The 22,887-nt window shown below is 36.2% G+C and overlaps 1 protein-coding gene across 2 annotated transcripts in view; it reads left to right on the top strand.

Annotated features, from left to right (window-relative positions):
* skap2 (src kinase associated phosphoprotein 2) overlaps positions 1-22,887 on the top strand; it is a 266,642-nt gene that overhangs the window by 241,198 nt on the left and 2,557 nt on the right. The window lies entirely within an intron of this gene.

Raw genomic sequence — 22,887 nt, 5'->3', positions numbered from 1 at the left:
TCAGAACTGAATTCAACTGATCTTGCTGATTTTGGTTTTCCCTTATAAAAGTCATGTCCTTGTTGCAAAACTGAGATCTGTCAGAAATGGGGTTAGGACTCTGACATCTGGGTCTGAATCTGGTGGGAAAGGTAGTGTTCATTGTCATGGCTAATCTGTTCATTGCTGTGTGAATAAAAAAAGTTGTAGATTTCAGTAAAAGTTGGTACACTTAGGGTATATTCTAAGAAAGAAATAATTCCTTCTTGGTGAAGGCATAGATATAGATCCTGAATTTTTGAAGCATCCATTAATACTAGGAATTAGGGAAAATTGAGTTTTTCATTTGAATGTTGGTTGTCTTATTTAATATGTCATAGATTGTCTAATTGCCATAATATGAGCAGAGTTTTCAGAGCAGATTATTGGATGTGGCTTGGTCTGATATCATCTCAATGAGATGAAAGTGCTCAATGAAAATTTTTTTTTATTTCAGCATTGTGGTTGCAAGGCATGAACGAAGCAGAGGAAAAAATCTGAAAAAGAACAATAAAGTTGTAATAATATTAAGTTAACCCTGCTTAACAGTAATGTTACACTCCACTGATTGCTCTGTTCACTTGTTGCTGCAACTCCAGTTTATTAAAGGCAAAATGGGAACGGGCTTGCTATGAGATCTTTATAACTCATTTGTAAGTGTCTTTACAGTGGAGCCGTGATGTTTAGCAAATCACAAACCAGTACCCAGTCTGCTATACAAAAAGTCCTCAGATATACTGCCAATATCTATCCTACCAGTGGGGTGAACCATTCGCCGAAAATGTTATTGCAGACGATCTGTTATAATCCAGCTGCTCACCTATCTCCATGTCCAACAGGACACTGCATTCTGCCTGTGCGTTTGATTACTATGTGAATAAATACAATGATCTTTCATGTTAAAATTCAAATTAGGAGTTGCTGGATAGTAATATGATGTTCCAGTGTGAAATTTGAGATACCTGCAAGAAATTCATTGACTCATTGCTCACCATATGCACTGTGAAGCAGGATTAAACACAAGTGTTAGTTTTATTGACCAATTAGTTATGTTCAAATCCCAAAACATTGCACTGAAGCTATTGAATGGACTCATCAAGCTGCAACTAGATTGATGCAGATAATTTTGATCACCACAGCACAAACAGAAAATCAGAGCTGTAGTGAGCAGCCAATGAAGTTTATTGTTAGAGAGGTGTGCAATGAAGAATGATTTTATAAACCCAAGGGCAGTCCTGCAAACAGTTATAGATTAAAGAGAGTGATGGGCTTGTTCAGGAGAAATATCAGGAAAAAATTCTTTACATAGAGGTGATCAGTCAGAACTAGTGATTGAGAAGACCTGCATGTTATCATGAGAAGAAAGGGTTAGAATTCAGGAAAATAAATAAAAAGATCTAAAGATCTTCACCAATATTTTCTGTCCTACCTTTTGGTACTACACGTTTCCTAGAAAATTTTCTACCCCATTTTCTAAAGCTTATGCCATGTAACACATGCCCAATTGATCTTCTAAGAATTGTAACAGCAGGCCTCAAATCGAAGATCGACAAAAAACCAAGAGATGGACTTATAGTGGGAAAGGTTGCACAAAATGAGATTAGTGGTAAATTCTCACCTGTTCTCACGTACCCTGAGTTGAATCTGGACCTTAAATTGAATAAGTTTCTTTGCCAAAGCCTTGTTTTTGAAAGCTGAGATTAAGCACTTTACAGGTAAATCAGATATATGGCCTTGAAATTTAGATGATTAGAATACGAGGGTGGCTGCCCTGTTACAAGTTAACATATGTAACTGTTTCCACCATGTTTGAAGGCAGGTAAATGTCTGCAATAAAACTGATAATGAAACTGAGATTTAGATGATTTCTGTTGAAAGGAGCTACTCTAATTCTGTTGTATCAGTGATAATGGGAACTGCAGATGCTGGAGAATCCAAGATAATAAAGTGTGAAGCTGGATAAACACAGCAGGCCAAGCAGCATCTTAGGAGCACAAAAGCTGGCGTTTCGGGCCGAGACCCTTCATCAGAGAGGGGGATGGGGAGAGGGAACTGGAATAAATAGGGAGAGGGGGGGAGGCAGACCGAAGATGGAGAGAAAAGAAGATAGGTAGAGAGGAGAGTATAGGTGAGGAGGTAGGGAGGGTATAGGTCAGTCCAGGGAAGACGGACAGGTCAAGGAGGCGGGATGAGGTGGTAGGTAGGAAATGGAGGTGCGGTTTGAGGTGGGAGGAAGGGATGCGTGAGAGGAAGAACAGGTTAGGGAAGTGGAGACAGGCTGGGCTGGTTTTGGGATGCAGTGGGGGGAGGGGATGAGCTGGGCTGGTTTTGTGATGCAGTGGAGGCTTGGGGACCGCTTTGCAGAACACCTCCGCTCAGTTCGCAACAAACAAACAAACAAACACCTCCCAGTCGTGAACCATTTTAACTCCCCCTCCCATTCGTCAGACGACATGTCCATCATGGGCCTCCTGCAGTGCCACAATGATGCCACCCGAAGGTTGCAAGAACAACAAATGATATTCTGCTTGGGAACCCTGCAGCCCAATGGTATCAATGTGGACTTCCGAAGCTTCAAAATCTCCCCTTCCACCACTGTATCCCAAAACCAGCCCAGTTCTTCCCCTCTCCCCACTACATCACAAAACCAGCCCAGCCTGTCTCTGCTTCCCTAACCTGTTCTTCCTCTCACCCATCTCTACCTCCCACCTCAAGCCACACCTCCATTTCCTACCTACCACCTCATCCCGCCTCCTTGACCTGTCCGTCTTCCCTGGACTGACCTATCCCCTCCCTACCTCCTCACCTATACTCTCCTCTCCACCTATCCTTTTTTCTCTCCATCTTTGGTCCGCCTCCCCCTCTCTCCCTATTTATTCCAGTTCCCTCTCCCCATCCCCCTCTCTGATGAAGGGTCTAGGCCCGAAATGTCAGCTTTTGTGCTCCTGAGATGCTGCTTGGCCTGCTGTGTTCATCCAGCTTCACATTTTATTAACTCTAATTCTGTTGATGGCAGTGAATTGGCACATTTTATTGTTAGGTATTCACCCACCATGCCAATCGTTAGATCCTGGCACCTGCTGTTCACTCTGAGAGGCTTAAATCCTTATCACTGCATTATAACCAATTCATGACCATCATTTGTTAAGAGATTGAGGCGATGAACCAGATCTACTTATGGTTTAAATAGCATCAAGATGATCAACGTGCAGAACCGGGTCAGCCTCCTGTAGCAAGCTCACTAATCCAACATCTAAGCAAATAAGATCCATAATATTTTAGGGGATAGTTAATGATTGGTCTGGCCATCTGCTTCAATAATAAAAACTAAAAGTGTATGTGTAACTTAGGGAAAGGATTCTTTCAACTTGCTGATTTGCAGAGTTATGTGACAGTATCTTAACACATTGAGTGATCAGGGCTTGATGAGCACATGGAACCTTACCCATGCAGTATGCTAAGAAGTTGTGTTGTAACTGCTTAAATATCAGCATATCTGAAACTGTGTATATTGCTATGGATTCATTTCCATCCCAGACATTCTTGACTAAGATAAATAACATGAGTACTTGAAGTGGGTAAGAGTATGCACTCCATGTCACAAAAGCAACTTCTACAAGTTTATATTTCTCTGTTTCTTTTAAAGACTGTTAAATCTGTGGTAGGTCTGTACATCAAACATTGTGATGTGTGGAATATAGTGTATTTTCTAACCAAGTGTTACAACTTGGAATTTTCTATTTGGTACTTATTTGGAAGCCTAGTGATCCACTGTATTATTCTTGCAGGAGCCTTCTAGTTGCTTATTCTGTTGTGTGCTACTGAGATGAATAATCTACCTGGTAGAGTATAAAATAAATGTCACAACTGTTTTAGTTGCTGAGGTAAGTTGAGTGGCAGGTTGATTTAAAGAAATTAGTTTCAATATATTTTCAAAAGGCAACTAAGAATTTTAAGCTTTTATATTAACTAAATTATGTATTTGCAAATATTCACTGTAGTGCACAATCCCATGAATTTGGTTTGTTCTAAAGAAGTTTTCCATCATGTTGAAAAATATCTCTTATTTCAAAATAAATGTTGAAGGACTTTTTTCTTAACTTTTATTTCTTTCTTATGACCACAATGTATTTTGTTGGATGTTAACAGATAATTTATTTTTAAAGTAATTACAATAGGTTAGTTTTATAAATTTACTTCGAATGTTTAGGATCTATCGAATTTAGCAGGAAGTCTGTTATAAGCAAATAAACTTTATCACCAAGTTTTCAGTGATGTTGGATAATCCTGCTGTTTGGAAGTTTCATAAACTGAATAGTTCCTGTCTCATCAATTCCTCAGTCAGTTACAACAAATATTTTCATTATTTTTATGACGCAGCTATATCTCAGTTCAATTAAAATATACTGTAGAACTGTTCAAAATTGAGAAGCCAGTTAAAAAGTTTTCTTGAGTGAATGCATACGGAATTTTATTTCTTATTAACCTGGAGAATAATGAATAAAATACAACATTAAACATACATATACACATGGGAAAAAGTTAAGAGGGAGAGTGTTAAGTACAGTAGGAAATTTAGGAATATGAAGTTTAAAAATTCTTAGAGTTCTTGAATTGTTAATAGTTAAACCTGAGACGATAGTTGTTTAGTTGATATCTCATATCTTCAGCAGAGGTGAAATTTATAGAATCTTCAAGTCCTCATTGTTTGAATGTTTCTTTAATTTGTTAGATCATCACAGCTGGCTTTCAAACTGATGAGAAAGAGATGGAGAGTAAGAGTCTTCCAACTCTTTACAAATCCATTCCATTTCTTCTCTCTGTAATATGGTTTATTCATGTAAACTGGGGTCTAGCTGCAACGTCTTTCCAAGCTAGATATTTGAAGGCAACCTTTTTATGTCCAATATTTGCAATTTCTCATAAAATAACTTAAAACTGGAACTGTGCATTTCTTGATGCCTCACTGGTTTCCACATCTTAATAAATTATGGAAAATTCAGTGTAAACAGTTTTGATTGTGTTTCTTCCTTTTTAAAAGACCATTAGTCCATGAAAAGATCTTAGGTTATCAAATCAGATGATGGAAGTTTTTTAAAAAAATCCATAGTCCACATTTTAACCCCTACCATAATGGATCATACTTTCACGTGATCTTTCTTTAATTCTGGCATTATTTATCTTCAACAACGTTTCTTTATCAAACCATGGATTTATTTTTCACATGTCTACCATTGACCAGGATCTCTTGTTAAATTTGCATCGTTAAAGTGAAGTGGTTAGTTACAGTATAGTTCTTACATTTATAAATCTAATGCTTTTTCATCTTTCATGGTTCCTGTTTGATACAAATAGCAAGAACCTCTAATCAAAATCTTCGGAGTCAGTATTGCTTTTGCATTTTTGTGCATCTCCTTGTCATATTTTCTGTCAGTAAATCAAATCTAATGGCTGATAAATCTGAACACTTAAAAAATGTTTATATTATGTTCTAAAATGTGTTGGTGCTGTTGATTTGGCAAAATAACATCAGTAAATTGATGTTTTTGGCAGACAACCTTTTAAGTACTTTGGCATTTTGATCTCTTTAATATAGAACACAAGGTAATTGTCAAGATATTCTAAAATGAAAAACACAACAATTTTGTAAGCTAGTGCTGGTGTCCTTTTGTATGCAAGAAGTGATTTGTTTATACATACTCAAATTTTCTACATTGTTAATAATAAATCAGATTTAAAAACACAGCTGCTTGTTTTAATGTGTTTTAATATAAATTTTTCCGACCAAGACATATTGGGAACTGAATATTTTGCAATGGAAATCTGTCTTGCCTGACTGATGTTTTGTACAGTAATAAATATATTATGTCAATAAAATACTGTATTGTGCATATTATGCACATGTATTACAACTTTTTTAAATGGAGCCTAAATGTTCTATTTTGTTCAATTCTTATAGGGTATATTGAACTAATCATAAGGTGAAATTAACTCGATAGTAGCCATTTAGGAAATAGTTTTCAAGAGAGTGGGGCCAACAATTGAATCACTTGTGTCCAGCAAATCTTTAAATTGACCCCTTGACTTCAATATGTTGCTTTGAAAGAAATGTTACGTGCCCAAATATGACAAACCTATTGAATTACCATTTTACCTCTGGCAATTTGTTATAAATAACTTTAAAATGGAAGAATGTTTACTTCGTATAGCTTTATAAAGATGACCTTTTTCTTTTTGATTACTTTTTTAATCATGAGACAGTGTTAAAAGGCTGACTAAGTCTTTACTTTTTTATTGATCATAAATTACTTCTGGTAGTCATATAGAGATGAATACCATGTGATATTGAGAAATCAGTACTTTTGAAAGTTGAATATTTTAATCTGTATGCAATGAAATGACATACCAGTCGCTAATGACAGAAGCTTCTTCTGTAAATTAACTGATCAAAATTGAGACCTATTTGACCACCCACAAAATATAATTAAGTATGTTTCCTTTTGATATTTTGTTTCAATGGAAGTTAGTCTTTGATATTTTTATCTTCAGGCAAGACAACAAGTGATTAAAAAGTGGGAAAAATCAATTTGCATTATCCCTAAGATGCACTATGTTTTGTAATCAAAGAATTATTTTATAAGTTCTGTTTTCTTATTATGCAGTCCAAACACACATGCAAATATGAATTAAGAGCAGATGTATACATTTGGCCTCTTGAATGTAATCTGTCATTCAATACAACATTGCTGATCTGTTGTGTTTCAAATTCAATCGATCCCCAACAATCCTTGCCTAACAAGAGTATATCCAACTCTGTCTTAAACATATTTAATGATCCCACCTTTACCATCTCTTGAATCAGACTTCCAAAATTGCGTAGTCCCCTGAGACAAATAATCTCCCCCTCAGTCCTGAAAAGACAATCCTAACTTTAAAACTGTGCCCCCTAATTCTACACTGGCCTAGAAGAGGAGACAGCCTTTCCACATCCACTTTGTCAAGACCTTTTCAAATCTTAAACACTTCATTCTTTTAACTTCCATTCGAAACAAGCCCAGCTGACCTCACCTATCTTCAAAAGAAACTTAATCTAGTAAACCTCTTCTGAAAAGCTTCCAATGTATTTGCATAAGATGACTAAAACTATGCACAATATTTCAGATGTGATCTCACCTGTACAACTGAAACACAACATCTTAATTTTTATTTTCAATTCCTTTCCTAATAGCATCCTATTAGTTGCTTTGATTGTATTCTACCTATATACTAGTATTTTGTGACTCATGCACCAGAATATCTAAATCTGTCTCTGCCTCAGTTTTCCATAGTCGTTCTGCATTCAAGTATCTTTTTCTTTTATTCTACCTGTTGAAGTGAACTTAAATGTTGCATGCAGTTGACTGGATTTTTTCCAAATCAGTCAGCCAGTTTGTACGCAGCAAAATCCCACAATGAATGAATGAATGAATGACCAGATAATCTTGACTGAGAAAAGAATGCTGACCTGGACAGTAGACGATCTCCTTTTTATTCTTTAAATAGTGCAGTGAAACAGACAAATAGAATTTTGGATTCATGTCTCATCAAAATGACAACATGTTGGTTAATATTGCTCTCCTCCACCACCCTTAATTACTGATAAAATTTAATATGAATTTGCATTTTTTTTCATTTAGTGAACCTGAAATTGAAAATTTACAGCTTAATGATCAACTGAAGTTCATAATGGGATGTGTTTTTAATGTTCAATATTAGATTTCAAAAATGTGTTGGATATATTTCTAGCAAAGATTAAGAGATAAGAAAGATTTAACTTTTGAGTGAACTGGAGGACTTTATGAAATGGTTGCTTCTAAATGAGTATAAACAAAGTTTTACTGAAATTCTGTCAACATTCGTTGCATTGCTTTAATCCTACATGTTGTGTTTAAATTCAGTCTCCCAAAAACTGATAAAATAAATAAAGTATGTAGTGATGTATGAAGGCTTTTTGAAGAGAGAGATTCATGGTCAGAGTCTTACAGCATGGTAACAGGCCCTTTAGCCCAAACTGGTCCATGCTGACTATGGTGCCAACTCAGCTAGTTCCAATTGCCCACATTTTGTCCATATCCCCCTCAACCCTTCCTATCCACATAGTTATCCAAACTTTTTTTTAAATGTTGCTGTTGTACCTGCCTCACCTACTTTCTCCAGCAGCCCATTCCATATACGCACCACTCTCTGTGTGAATAAGTTTCCCTTCAGGTTCTTCTTAAATCTTGCCCCTCTCAACTTAAAACTATGTCCTCTCATTTTCATTTTCCCCCTTTTTGAAAAGGCTACACACATTCATCCTATCTACACCCCTCATGATTTTATACATCTCAATAAGGTCACCCCTCATTCAACTACGTTCCAAGGAATAAAGTCCTATCCTGCCCATCCTTAACTCAGGCCTACTAGTCCTGGCAACATCCTTGTAAAACATCTTTACACACTTTCCAGTTTAACTAGGTCTTTCCTATAACAGGGTAACCAAAATTGTACACAATATTCTAAGTGCAGCCTCACCGTGACTTATACAACTGTAATGTAACATCCCAACTCCTATACTCAGTGACTCAACCGCTGAAGGCCAGCATGCTAAATGCCTTCTTCACCACCCTGCCGCTTTCAACGAACTATGTACGCGTACTCCTAGGTTCCTCTGTTCCACAACACTCCTCAGGACTTACCATTTACCGTACAAGTCCTACTTTAGTTTGACTTTCCAAAGTGCAACACCTCATACTCATCTGTACAGAATTGCATTTGTCAATCCTCAGCCCACTTTCCCATCTGATCAAGATCCCTCTAAGTTTTGATTTCAACGATACCTCCTAATTTTGTATCATCTGCAAACTTACTAATCATGCCCTGTACATTCACGTGCACATCATTTTATGTAAATAACAAATAACAAAGGTCCCAGCACCCACTCCTGTGGCACACCACTAGTCACAGACCTCCAGTCAGAGAAACAATCTTCAACCAACGCTCTTTGCTCCCTATCATCATGCCAATTATGAATCCAATTAGCTAGCACTTCCTGGATCCCATGTGATCTAAATTTCATGTCAAGCCTGCCATGTGGGACCTTGTCAAAGGCCTTACTAAAGTCCATATAGACAAGATCCATTGCTCCACCCTCATCCATCCTCATGGTTACCTCCTCAAAAAACTCAAAGATTCATCAGACATGACTTGCCATGGACAAATCCATGCTGACTATCCCTGATCAGACCTTGACTATCCAAATGTTGGTTGATCCTGTCCCACTGTACCTTCTCCAAAAGCTTGCCAACCACTGATGACAGGCTGACTGGCCTGTGGTTCCCTGGCTGGTCTAAGCTACCTTTCTTAAACAATGGAACAACATTAGCCACCCTCCAGTCTTCTGGAACTTCTCCAGTGGCTTTAGATGAAGCAAAAATCTCTGCAAGGGACTCTGCATTTTCTTCCCTAGCTCCCACAATGTTCGAGGATGGACTTGATCAGGGTCAGAATTGTTTTCATACACTTAGTCATGTTTTTGTATTCATTAAACTGATATAGTATATTTCGTTCAAAGGTCGTGATAAAATGAAATAGTTGATTAATTCATTCACATCATTGTACGTCACCACATTTAAGCCTGTTCATTCAGTCCAGCTCTGGAATATTTTGGATATTCCTGTAGGCAAATGCCATTGTTCCAGGAAGTTATGACATTCATATCCTTCATTATCACTTCTGCCACACCATTTTTATGAATCTGTGTCTCTGTGCCATTACTCTGTCAAAGCAATTAATTGAAATAAATTGTTCCCAATTAGATTCAATGGTGATCTCGAACTAGATGATGTTCTTAACCTACTTTTATTATTCTTGTTGTTTACTAATGCGATTAGTACCAGTCAAGTGATATTCAATCACTCCTTAATTTATAAACAAATGCTGAAGCAAGGTTATTTATCAGTACTTTGTTTATTAATTAAACAAATGCAGAGGAAAGAATAATTTGAAATTGTAAGGAATCCAAAAGCACAGTAGCTGACAGCCCTTTTATGTACTCACTTTAACTGAGTTCCTCCCACCTTGGAGTTAACAGTATTAAGAGCTTGGTAAATATTCCTCCATTCATTCCTATGCAGATTGATACTAAAGAGACATACTGGAGGGACTGACCTCCATGAAGGTTGCTGAATCACCAATGCCAGTTAAATTATATCCTATGTTATTAAAAGATGTCAAGGAGGAAGTAATGGGTGCTCTGAGGATTATTTTCAGTCCTCACTTGTAAAGATCAATTCTTTTTATATTTCTGTATTTTTGATTGTGAAATGAAATGGGCGAAGACTGTTTTAAAAACCAAGGATTCCTTCACTTTTTAGAAGCAAGTTATCAGAAACTCATTTTAAGTGCTTTTTACGGAGCTGCTTGTTAGTGGGGAGAGCGTGGTACAGACAAACTTGAACCAGAGGGCTGCATAAAAATGGAGGTGTGGCCAATATCAAGTAGCTAATTGGTTTGAGAAATGTTGACCAGTTGTCAATACTAAAGGCCTCCTGCCTACAAATCTGTTATTGGCTCCTGGATAGCTGAACAGCTTGGAGATATGAATGTTCAGATCAGGAGATGTCAGCCATCTGAAAAGGAAGTAGCTGCTTTTCCTTTCTTGTAAAAAGCATTTCAACCTTGAAAATAGCTAATTTATTTCCCCTAATCAATTTCTGTAAGCTGTGACTTTTATTTCATAAATCAAAAAACTTTACATGTGAGAACCAGTCACCCTCTACGTCCAGCAAAGAGTGAAAGAATGTGGAGAGGAAAGATGGAGAGGCAGCATTCTAGTCAGCAAAAGGATCATCTCCATAGACCCTGCAGACACAGTACCACTGAATTGCTTTCCCAGTATTTCCCCTTGCCCATAACATATATGTTTGTTTTTGTCTGTATGTATGTGGAAAAGAAGTTATTTTGTAAATTATAAGTTTTAACTAATAGATTTATATGTAAACAGTTCATAATGTTTATCTGCAGTTAGAATGAATTTATATGTAACAAGTAGCAACTCTTGTTAAGTACAGAAACTTGGTCCATACTTCCTGTCAACCTGTGTCTGAAAGATGGTGGTTTGGAAATTTTCCATGCTTTTTAATTCTTTAGCTTTTGTGATGACTTGAGCAATAGGAAGTCTTGATTTCCAGCATGCTATCCCAGTGAGGTGTAACACACGAGAAGTAACTGAGGTATCAGAAGATTGAAGGTCTGTGAACACTAACATTTTTCCAAAGGGTGCATGGGATTGACTGAATACTATAGGCTGATCTGTCTGACTTTGGTAGGCAAGTTGTGAGAATCAATACTGATTCACTATTATTTGAAATGGCATGGATTAGTCAGGGATAGCCAGCATACTTTTGTTAAGGGAGATTTGTGTCTTATCAATTTAATTAAGTGTTTTCAGGAAGTAGCAAGGAGGTTTGATGAGGACAGTGCAATGGATAATGTCTGCATAGATTTTAATAAAATATATAACGAGGTCCCAGATGCCAAAGAAAAAATTAAAGCATGTGAGATATAGGGAAATGTAGTGAAACGTATTTAAAATTATCTTAATGTCAGGAAACAAAGAGTATTTGATGGATGTTTTTACGAATGTAAAGGGGTTTCTGGTGGTATTCCACAGGGTTCGGTGTTGGGTCTCTTGCAGTTTGTGGTATATATTGATGAATTAGATTTAAATGTTGGAAGCAGAGTTTGCAAGTTTGTAGTTGGTACAAAAATTGGTCGGGTGCTGAAGAGGATGGCTGTCGATGAAAAATGATATTTGTGGTTTAGTGAAAGGGTGGAATTGTGGAAATCTTTCTGGAGAAGTCCAGGATTATGCATTTGGAGACAGCAAACAAAGCAAGGAAGTACACATTAATGGGAGGGTTGAAGGAAGTGAGATACCTTGATGTGCTTGGCCTCAGGTCCCCTGAAATGTAAAGGGATAAAGAAGGCATATTAAATATTTTCCTTCAATGAACAACATATTGAGTATTGTTGGAACAATATGAAATGCTGGTTCAACCTTGGTTAGAAATTTGCATACCATTACAGGAAGGACAAAATTGCTGTAGAGACAGTACAGAGGAGATTTGTAAAAATGGGTGTCAGGAAATGAAAATTTCAGCTATGATGAAAAGTTGGATAGGCAAGAGTTGTTTTCCTTCGAACAAAGGAGGGTGATGGGTGACATAATTTAGATGTACAGAATAATGAGGGGATAGGATAGAATTGATGGGGAAAACCTGCTTTGCCAAGTGGAGAGGTTAGTTACTAGGGGCCAGTGATTGGTGGTGAACTGTGTAAGGATCAAAGGGACATGAAGAGCATCTTTTTCATCCAGAGAGTGAGGAGTACCTGGAATCCACTGCATGATTTGGTAGTTGAAGCATAAACACTCAACAAATTTTAAAAGGAACCTGAATCTTCACCTGGAAATCTGTAACCCATAAGGCTGTAGACCACCCGCTAGAAGGTAGAATTAGAATGGATGGCCAATTTATTCAATAAGCAGCAACACGATGTGCTGAATTGGCCTCTTTCTATGCCATCATTTTTCAATGATTCTCAGGTATCCTGAGCAAAATTGACGTCATAAAGCATTTGAAAAGCTTACCATAGAAACATAGAAATAGGAGGCCATTCAGCCTGTCGAGCTTGCCCAGCCATTTAATATGACCTGCTGGTCGACCACTTCAATGCTTATTACTCAACTCATTCCCATAAGCCATTACTCCAACAATCAAAAAAATCTATAAATCTTTACCTTCAACATTCTCAAAGACTGAGCTTCCACAGCCCTGTTTGGTACAGAATTCCAAGGATTCACAACCATCTCAGTAAAAAATATTCAGCTTACCTCAAACCTAAGTGACATGCCCTGATTTTTAACTTGTACCTATTTCTAGACTCTCCAAATGGGAAACATCTTACCTGCATCTACCCTGTCTATCTCTTTAAGTATTTTATGTTAATCAGATCACCTCCCCTTCTTTGAAACTCTAGAGAATCCAGATCAGTTTGCTTGATCTCTCTTCATAGTACAGTCTCAGCAATAAGTCTGGTGAACTTTGCACTTCCTCAAAGGCACTAATGTCTTTCCTGAGATAAGGTCAGAAATCCCACAATACCAGGCTACAGTCCAACAGGTTTATTTCAAATTACAAGCTTTTGGAGCCTCAGTCCTCCTTGAGGTGTTGAAGGGCTGAAGCTCTGAAAATATGTGTTTTCAAATAAACCTGTTGGACTACAACCTGGTGTCATGTAATTTCTGACCTTGTGCACCCCGGTCCAACACTGGCATCTTCACATTTTTCTTGGGATAAGGAGACCAAAACTGCACACAGTAGCCCAGATGTGTTCTCACCAAGCTCCTGTGTAATTGAAGCAGAATTTCAATACTCCCGGAAATACATCCTTCTGCAATAAAGGCTAAAAGTCCATGAGCTGCCTTAACAGTTTGCTGCTCCACCTGCAAGTTAGCCTTCAGTAACTTACAACAAGGATACCTAGGTCCTTTTGTACATCTACACTTTTCAATCTCTTTAAATAAATAATCACCACATCTGTTTTTCCTACCAGAGTGGTTAACCCCACAGTTTTCCATGTTATATTTCCATTGACGATGTTCTTATCTATTCACTAAGTCTGTACAAATCTTCCTGAAGCTACTTTATATCTTCCTCAGGAGACATATTCCTACTTAGCTTTGTATCTGCAAATTTAAAAATATTACATTTGGTCCCAACCTCCAAAACAACTGAAATGTATTACAAACAGCTGGGGCACAAGTACAGATTCTTGTGATACCCCACTCATCACAGACTTCATACATGACAATGACCCGCTTATTACCTGCTGTTTTCTGCCTGTTAGTCAATCATTAATCCAGGCTATTAATCCATTACCTGCTGTCTCATCTGCTTTAATCTTTATGACTAGCTTCCTGTGGGGACGTTACCAAAGATCTGAAAAAATCTAACTATTCAATGTTTATTAGCTGTCCTTATGTTATTAATATGTTAGTAACAACTTTAAAAGACAGATTTGTTAAATATGATTTCCCATCTGCAAACCACTATCAACAGGTATCTATTTATTCCCAACCTCTATTATAGATTCCAGCATTTTCCCCACTACTGATATAAAGCTAACAAGTCTGTAGTTCCTGTTTTCTCTTGTGTTTCCTTACATCAGGGCTTCTAAGCCACAGGAATCGTTCCAGAATCTGTAGAATTTTGCAAGATAATTATCAGTGTATTTACTCTCTTTATAGCCACCTCCTTCAATACTCTAGGATGAAGACCATCATATCCTGGGGCTTTATCAACCTCCAGCCCCATTTATTTCTTACAACCTTCTTAGGCTAATTTCATTCATTTCTTCATTCCCCCTAGCCACTTGGGTCTCAACAAAGTGAAAAAATCATTCAGCACTAACATGGATCTTGTTCAAACCCATAGGTGGCAATTCTAATCTTATGAAGCTAGTTTAAGTTTCCTACCATGTTTTCATTGTAACATTCTAAATATTAAAATTCCCATCTTTGTCCTATAAAATAGACCAATAGTGGTGAATTAAATAAACAGGTGAACATATATTAATATCTGAACAAAATAAGAAAATTCTATGTTAAGTAATTAAAGTTACAAATGAAAACATTTTTAAAAAATGAAAATGAGAATCAATAAGTTGTTCAGTTTTTTTCTGCTGTGAAGGCAGTTAGTTTGCCTCTGAATATTCATGCTGTTTGTAAGTTTCTTGAATCACTACTATCAAGGTTTGGCTTTAGAGCAATAGAACAGTGGTCTTATGGTGGTTGCTAGCAATAACACTGTTTTAGTAAATTCCTGGTCTGTGATGACTTGGCTCACTCTACTTCCATAACACTGCTGATATAGTTATGTTGTAATGCTTGCTTGCTTATATTCTGTACTTTTTTGTGGACGTCTTGAGCTCACACACTTATACTAATCACGTTTTAAACAGTCCCACTTCATCGCTGGGATCAGTGTGTGATGACCACTAATGTGGAGAAAATGTAATTTTAAATTGCAATTATTTTAATGACAACTAAGATACAGTGTTGTAGTGATGAATCAAAATTTGGAGTAATCAATAGATTATATGAAATTTTTTGTGCATATTCAACACATTGAGTCTCAATGGAAACTGATAACGGTATACAATAGATTAGCAATCATGTAGTTTTGATCTGTTGGTGAGTTAATATTAGCCCAATTGGTAAATATCATGGTGATGCAATATTTTTGGGTGACCATTAATCAAAAAGGGAAGAAAACACTCGTAGTTCCCGGTTCCTGAATAATTTTTGCTTGAAAATGTTAAAGTGTTTCCAAGTGAAGATGTTATGTTCTTGATGAAGACAATTTGTCTCCTATTTGCTCACTCCTCCTCCTTACTTGGTATTTATTGCCTGTGTCAAGAATTCCAGTCCCTTGTATGACTTACACTGTGTGGTCCAGCAAAGGCAAACACATGCAGCAAAGACATTCTCTTGAAGTTTGCAATTTAATTGCTTTCAAAAGAACAGAATAGAATAGCCTTTATAATCTTTACATGTACTTAAATGCCATTGCTTTGGCACCATCTTAGGTACAGGGTACCTAGGTGCAGATACTTTGTTGCAGAATTGCAAGAGTTAAAAAAAAAGCATATGAATACAAAGTTTTGAAAAGTAGTTGCATTACTCAAAGTCCAGAATAAGAATAAAAAGTATTTTTAAAAATTACTCAAATTATACTCCTATTAACTGAGTCCATGCCTGCTGGGCTTCAGAACAGGAGGCATCACTGCCTCCGCAGGCCAGGCTCAGTGATATGCTTCCAGGACTCATCTCCCAGTCCAGCCTGGGCTCAGACTGCCTCCCACTCTGGGCTCCAGTTCGTGACTTGCCTCTGGGACTCGAACTGCCCCCCACTCCAGCCAGCAAGTTACCTCTAGGACTGAACTCCTCATAGCATTGATTAACACCCATCCAAAGCTTTAAATAGCCAGTCATCCTCCACCAATGATAAACTGTGACAGTAGTGCATGCCATTCACAAGATGTACTGCAGTAAATCACCAACGCTCCACAACATTGAGAGTTTGCCTACATGACTTGCAACAGTTCAAGAAGTCAAGTCAAACCACTTTCCCAAGGTTGATTGAGGATGGACAGTAAATGATGACCAAGCCTACATTCCCAGAACTGAATAACAAAAAAAAAGGCCAAACCAGAAATTAAAAGGAAACAGTGTGAATTTGGGAAAGAACTTTGCTATACAAAAACAGTAGTAAAGTGAGTTCTTATTCAGGTAGTTTTCCTATAACGCGATAGTTGAGTTTTTGTGTGACTTCACACTATCGAAATTCGCATTATAGCAAAATCACTATACCTGTACAGCAGAAAGTTCATTTATCCAAACAATGTCCACTATTCATCAATCGCATTACAACCAGCTTGCGCTACAAATCATACATTATAACAAAACTATTTGTACAAACTTTACTCTTTTCATTTTTATTAGATATATCATACAGATTCTTCCGAATGACAGTAGTTCTCAGTTTGTTATCAAAATGATTAATTGTTTCAAAAATATACAATGTTGGAGTGAAATCTTTCCAATTCTTGCATGACATGAACAATGGCATGAAAATTAAGAGAATTGAGAGAGATCACCCGTAGGGATTGCCCCACCATCGAGAGCAGAAAGTCCGATTCCCAACGAACTGTTGAAGGGCACGATGAGATTCACGCCAGTGAGTGATAAGAGGCCTGTTTGCATGTTAAAGCATTTGTTAATCACTCCATTATCATGTGGTCTTGCCTCATTGAATATGCAGTTTCCCATTCTCCTGTCCACCAAATAGAAACTAGATCAAGACAGTTCTCGATATAAAAGTCAGAGTAGTTACCTGGCAACTCCAGCTTGCTGCTTGCTCCTCCAACTTTCCATTAGTCACTCACATCTCGACACACTGCATTGTGTGGTGATCCCATGAATCCTTATTCAACAGGACCTTCAGCCCCCTGTCAGTAAAGCAAAGTGCCAATTTACCTCTATCTGACATGTCTGGCACAATTGTTTGAAACTGTGCCAGACAACTGTAGACATCCAGCAGTTGAACGGATGCACTGCAGGCCTTATAAGGTAATGGCTGCGCCAGAAATGATGAGATATCCCAGGAGTGGCCATACTTCTGTCTATGGCAACTGGGAGAATATGATGAGCAGGGCACCCACGCGGTGTGGTGCACAGCTAATGTGATAGGTTTGGGAACATTGAGAAAGCCCAGAAAGACTCAATAAGAGAAACCTTCCAAGCAACTCAAAATGATTCAATTTCTGGTAAATTCAGCTCATGGTTTTGTATGGCCCTGAAAATTGTAAGAACTCATTTACTCATACATTTCTTTCAGGAATTAAGCAAAAGATTCTAATACATTTTATTTGAAATGGTGACTGTATAATGCTTTGGAATAATTGTTACTGCTATAGTTTTATGCATCATTGCTACTTTTTTTCACTACCACTTAGCTTATAGCATTTTATGAAAATTCTGTAAACAACAGCCATTCTTACGTTGTGGAATGTGTTATCAGGAACAGGGTTTAGCATTTACTCCTTGAAATGTTTTATTTTGAAAAGCTGTGCAAGCAATTCACTGAAAAATTGGAAATGTGTAACAGTAATCATGTAATAAAAACAAAGTCAAAATATTCTTTCAGTTAAATGTGTGTAAAGAACCAAGTGAGACCTGGTTTGTTTGTATTAATGGAGAATATAGCATCACTGAACTGTACTGTCACATTTTGTGTATAACTCTGTGCTGTTGTATTTGTTACCCTGAATCTGTTTACTTTTCTACCATCTGGTCCATGTTGCGGATGTTTCTTAATTTGTTTTTGCAAAATCATCTAATTTATTATGTTAATAGGGAAATTGCTGCTAAAATGTTTTTAATGAAAATTTTATTTTGAAGAGTTACTAATTTTGGTATTTGTATTAAATTTCACACATCAGTATCAATACATTGTGAAAATAGGGGATGGAGAATGCTTCCTAATGCAACAATTGAAATGCTTTTAAAATTAAGGCATACTTGCAGTAGCAATAAAAGTAAATGTAATCTATATGTAAAAGTTATTCGCAGATCTAGTGACCAATACGTCAAGTCCCATGGAGGTGATCTTCCCATACCTTCTAATGCAATGTCTTTTTGATAGAATAAAAGAGAAAATATAGCCTCTAGTGAGAGAAAAATGTATATATCAAGTAAAAAAGTTGTATATGTAGAGATCCAGAATGTAAATTGTTCTCACCTCATTAATTGTCTAGAAAGTTATATCACTGCTGTTGGCCAACTGCATTCTTTTTTAGATTAGCATTTTTTAACAAAGGAATTGACCATCCAACAGTCTGTAACAACGTCTTCAGAGACCTTGCATATATTTCACAATCTGCCATGCCATACGATAGCATATTGTATACCTTATCTATATAGTGTACTGAATGTGAGGGAAAGATATTTCAGAAAACGTAGTATTTAGTAGGGGTGCCAACTTTTGTCAATACACGAACTGCAGATGTTATGAAAATATTTTTATTTTCTGTTCGCTCATTTCTTAGCCTGTTTTTTTAAAGAAAATCATTGACCTTCATGTCAGACATGACAAACTTGTAACTTTACTCATGTGCTTGATCAGGTTACTGGTTGTGAAAAATGACATTGTACCTTTGGGCTATCACCTATAAAAGTAATACTTGAGGGACCTAATTCATGTCGTGTCACCTTGGGTTATCTGTTCTTTGGATCAGAAAATGCTGGTCAAGTTTCAAACTTCAAGTTTCAAACAAGTTCTCAAACCTCTTTAGGATACCATTATTAGTCATAATGGTTGAAAAATAGAAAATCATCCGTATAATGCCAAAGACTAAAAAGATGCTGCAGGTTATTTTATAAAATGTGGAGCTGGATGAACACAGGAGGCCAAGCAGCATCTCAGGAGCACAAAAGCTGACGTTTCGGGCCTAGACCCTTCATCAGAGCCCTCTCTGATGAAGGGTCTAGGCCCAAAACGTCAGCTTTTGTGCTCCTGAGATGCTGCTTGGCCTGCTGTGTTCATCCAGCTCCACACTTTGTTATCTTGGATTCTCCAGCATCTGCAGTTCCCATTATCACTGCAGGTTATTTTATATTGTCTCTAATTGCATTAAAATATTCTTAAGATCATGTTATCAAATAATACTATCCAAAAAGAGTATTAGAATGTTAAAGTCTGATTTTCCTTTGGCATTCTTGCTAGTGAAGGGTAAGATTCTAAAAGCTGAGTATTTGGTGCATTAATTTATACCCTGTTAACGGGGTATCATATTAAAATGTCAGTTGTCATTTCCTGTTTTACGTCACCAGTATGTAAACACTTTTAAACACTGAACTTTTTTATTGAATTAATTGAAAATGTAATAATTGCTTATGTTTGAAAGGGCCCTGCCAAAAGCTAACAACAAACTGTCAATGTAGCGAAGTATTAGAATACTTTTATAATTGCCAATTCCATTCAAGAGTTTATTTGGCAATGAACTGCATTCCATAGACAGAGTAATTTCAGAACACCATAAAAACATTAACGTAATACTACTGACCACAGGAATCATTTATATTTTCAGTTGTTATCATACATAACAAACCGTCATGTTTTCACTGTCTAAAATGTGATACCCAGGTGCCAATGGGAAATAAAAAATAGTTCACGAATTGGAGATAACAAGGTGTAGTGCTGAAGCAACATAGTAGGCCGAGCAGGAAAGCTGATGTTTCGGGCCTAGACCCTTCTTCAGAAAATCATCTTCCTACTATCTCTGAAACAATTTTAACCCCATTCATGAATTTGAGTTACTTTCTTCTTTAGTTTGTACAAAAACTACAATCAGTTTACTTAAGTGCCAGTTTGTAATAGACAGTACAATTCTTAACAGCAAATTGCTAAACATCTGTCTTTTCTTAAAAGGCAAATCCTTCACCCACAATCACTTTTTTTGTGTTTTTTAAAGAAGAGGTGAGCTCCCAATTAATGGCATGATTTTCAACCTGCTACTAGTTCGACATGCAGTAATCACTTCTGTCTAGTATTATTTTGTTTGTGTACTGATGCTGGAAGCAGCATTACGTCCTTGGAAAGCTGAGATCACCACATGAATCTAAAAAGCTTTGTGGCAGCAATTACCTAAGCCTTGTCAGATGTTGGCAAAAGAAACATTTTGCCTGTAGCAGAGGTGATTGTATAATTTCGTTCTATTTATTGGATTAAGAGAAAATGTTTTTGTGCTTTATAAACTGATATAACATCTTTTATAAAGAAGCTATAGTTTCATGGATATTGAGATGGCATTAATTTTTATATTTTTTAAAAAATAGTTTTCCTAAATGCTTAACTGTGTGTGAGCCTCTGTTTTTTTTTGATAACATCAAGGTTTTATACATTGAGAAATGCCAGATGGCTGACTTGTACATACCTGAATTGAAGCATGCTGTCTGGAAATCAGAATTGGGGTTTGCACTTCTTACAGAACGCTATGCAGAGGCTATTAAATATCTTTTGCTTTACGAAGGAAATATATTGGTTTGACCTGTTGCACACCTTTAATTTACAATGTAGGATCTTCCAAATAGCCCTAATAAGGTGCATTATCAGAAGCACTGGAGATGTCTCCAACTAATAACAAAATGCCTCCTGCAAGTGGCTTATTTTTGAAAAACCCTGCGTATTTTAATGTTTGCATTCTGTACAGGAGAAAGTCAAGATTTACAGAGATTGCAAATTAATTTACTGTTGTCCATCACTTTTATTTATATCTCGCAATCGATTCTCTTATTTAAATTCCATTCTGTACATGTCAAACTATTAAATATATGCTTCAAGTGTCATTTACGGATGCTGAATATCTCTCAAAGTTTACAATACTTTTCTTCCACCTTCTGGAATTGAAATCTGTTGAAATTTGGGATTTCAGTGAAGTATAAATTTTTCTTAATATTTTGGGGTTAAAAGAATAGATTTAGATGATATTTCTTGTTGTGCTATATTTGTTTGCTTTTTAAAAATTTTCAATGTTTACAAACTGACACAAACAGTACAACACTTCAAAATTACCAAGTTTCTGTCCAGAAGAATTTTAAACCAAATTTGTATAATTTGCACTATAAATTAAAACAAAACTGATTGATTTTAATCTGTGAATGCTCATTTTATATAGTTTGTAAAACAAAACAGAGAATTATTCAACTTTAACAAAATGGAACAAACAGTAGTATAATTACAATACTACAATCATGAATAATATTCCCTGCCTAGGATATATTTATTAAAATTCAAAATATGGATTTAATTGGCTTAATTTGAATTTTATTTTGCTTCAAGGGCTCATGCCTTGAATGTAATGATAACGCATAAGATTGAATGGAGCAATTTGTAATGCTTCTTTCTGCCTAAATATCTATCTTTAGGGCTGTGAGAACACACAATTAGCCTGCAGGAATAAGAACCTTTGGAAATTTGCAATTACCTGTGCCCTTGGTTTTTCCATTGTAGAATGTTTAAGTAAAGCCACTTTTTTTTTCAAATTTCTGTGCTATTCATCAAAACTATTCTTTAAAAAAGTGTCTTAAAGGAAAATTAAACATACAATCAAGATAGCAAGGTTTGACTAGTTCTATGTACACAAATTCAAAAAAACAAAAGCTTGTAGGAAATATAAATACTCATTTCACTTTAATTTAGCAGGCAGAGTATAGCATCTTGTGAAAATTGAGTTTTTGAACTTCTAATCTGACAATACTTCTGAAAATATTTCAACTTTTGTAAGTTTTGTTTTAGAAAAGTATTGTTAGATGATATTTAAGTATTTCATATGTCTCTTCCTGGATACACAGTAATCTGTAATAATCTGTTGGTTAACTTGTAAACAGATTTTCTTTAAGTCCATGGATAACTAAATAACCAAACTGCTTGATTAAAATGGCATGTATGTTCTATATAATCCAGAAATGCGCATTCTCCAATTTTTTTTGTAAAATCTGCATGTAATTTACCATATTTCACGATAGAGCCAATTTTAGGATAAATGTACCACACTAAACTAATTTTTGTAAATACATGAAATATTGTACTCTTGACAGCACAGGCTGAAAATTTTTCACCTCTTGTATATTATGTTTTTACCATTTTGTTGTAGCTAGTTTGTTAATTTTCTGACCTGTTCATTGAAAAAGTAATTTAAAAAACATTAAATGTGAAATAAAGCTGAGTTTTCCACATCTGAGTTGAACCTGGGTAGTTTGAAAACCAAGTTCTATTCTTTACTACTATTTCAACCATTTTGGCATTGAGGGAGGTTAAATGAAAGTAATGTGTAAAAGATGTGTCCTAACTATTCATCAAATCATTTACCCTTTCAATAGATTTTCATAGCATTTTAAATTAATGTACTCTTGTAGATAAAGTTACACTTATATTTCCCAAAACCTTCTACTGGTTTGTTGTCAGTCTGTTATATAATTTATATGACATTATTTCAAAATGTAGATACAATTCAGCTTTAAAGCTAGCATTAATTTCTCTGTCGGAATTGAATATAAATGTAAATTAATTTTCATGCTTCAAATTTTCAAAAAGAATGTTGTTTTTGCTGATTTATTGGAATACAGTTCACCTTTGCTTTTTAAGAAATAATGTTACAACTTTTAGCGCCTGTGCTGCTGTTAAAAACAGTGCTGATTACTTTTTCTCTGACTAAAATGCTCATGAT

The sequence above is a fragment of the Stegostoma tigrinum genome, chromosome 2 (genome assembly GCF_030684315.1).
Source record: "Stegostoma tigrinum isolate sSteTig4 chromosome 2, sSteTig4.hap1, whole genome shotgun sequence".
Classification (NCBI taxonomy): domain Eukaryota; kingdom Metazoa; phylum Chordata; class Chondrichthyes; order Orectolobiformes; family Stegostomatidae; genus Stegostoma; species Stegostoma tigrinum.
Note: the sequence above shows the minus strand (reverse complement) of the source record. Positions and strands in the feature narration are given on the sequence as shown.